At 46.7% G+C, this 1,376-nt stretch overlaps 1 pseudogene; it reads left to right on the top strand.

Annotated features, from left to right (window-relative positions):
- Nucleotides 1-234: 234 nt before the first annotated feature.
- On the top strand, nt 235-972 carry LOC100956017 (annotated as a pseudogene).
- The last annotated feature ends 404 nt before the right edge of the window (nt 973-1,376 follow it).

Here is a 1,376-nt window from a genome sequence, read left to right as displayed (position 1 = left end):
GGGGTATGGGGGCAGGCTGTGCGACACGGGAATGGTGTAGATCCCGGAGAGGGGATTTGAGGGGCTCAAGCTCAGTCTTTTATTTTTTATTTTTGCAAAGGTCTGAGACTTTCCAGGCTTCCCCTCGTTGCCTCCATCTTGCTCTGCGTTAAGTTTGGAGGGTAGTAGCTTTACTTCTTGTATCTCTCGGTTGATTCCAAAATCCTCCGCACTTTAGCCTCTCGCTGGAGTACCATGCGGAGACCCCAGAAGAGGCTGGCTGCTGCTGCTGGCCCAGATAAGAAGCAGCTATCAGGAAAACGTACCGAAACTGGGGGCGCAGCGCAGGCATCGGCTAACGTGGAGGACTCCGGCCCTCCGAAGACTTCAGCCTCTAAAAACTGCGTGAAGAGCCTAAGCAGCTACTGGGTAATGAAGTCCGAGCCAGAGAGCCGGTTAGAAAAAGGAGTAGACGCGAAGTTTGGCATTGAGGATCTCAAAGCACAGCCTAAGCAGACGACGTGCTGGGATGGTGTTGGGAACGTCCTTAGAGCCATGAAGCTGGAGGCGGCAGCCTTCTTCTACCACAGCAACTGCAAAGAGCCCGGCATCGCAGGACTCATGAAGATTGCGAAGGAGGCCTACCCAGACCACACACAGTTTGAAAAAACAGCCCCCATTATGATCCCTCCAGCAAAGAGGACAACCCTAAGTGGTCCATGGTGGATGTTCAGTTTGTTCGGATGATAAAGTGTTTTATCCCCCTGGCTGAGCTCAAAACCTATCATCAAGTTCACAAAGCCACCCGTGGCCCCTCTAAAAATATGGCTCTTTTCACTTGCCAGAGACTCTGAGTTCAGCCCCTGACCCAAGAAGAGTTTGATTTTATTTTGAGTCCGGAAAAAAAGGAATCGCGTTAACTGAGACACTACTGCCAGGATGGGCAAGACGTTACTCCAGAGGACTCAAGGTTTTTTAGGACAAAAGATGGTTTAAGAAGGCTTACTTGTTATGTTCACCTGGACTTGTGTACGTAGGTGGTTTTGTGTACTTTTTTCAATAAAACATTAATATCAAAGTTAAAAAAAAAAAGAAATGTATTTTAAATGACAATTCGATGGAATTTCACTGAATTGTGTTAAAAACAAAATCAAGACCAAAAACCACTGCTCTAAATGGCCAGCTCTATCATGGCACTGACCAGAACTGCAGGACCCTTGGTATCACCATAGCCTTGATGTCTGGCACTATGGTTCCATTACAAAGTGCATATTTACTAAATGAACAGATGCTGCTATCAAGAAATGATTCAAAATGCTTGCAAACAGCAAAGAGTCATACAGATGCAAACAGCTGTTGGCTAGCAATCAACTCAGACCCATATTTATGAGTCTGTC

Source organism: Otolemur garnettii, unplaced genomic scaffold, assembly GCF_000181295.1.
Source record: "Otolemur garnettii isolate 467f Iridium unplaced genomic scaffold, OtoGar3 scaffold00003, whole genome shotgun sequence".
NCBI classification, from domain to species: domain Eukaryota; kingdom Metazoa; phylum Chordata; class Mammalia; order Primates; family Galagidae; genus Otolemur; species Otolemur garnettii.
Note: the sequence above shows the minus strand (reverse complement) of the source record. Positions and strands in the feature narration are given on the sequence as shown.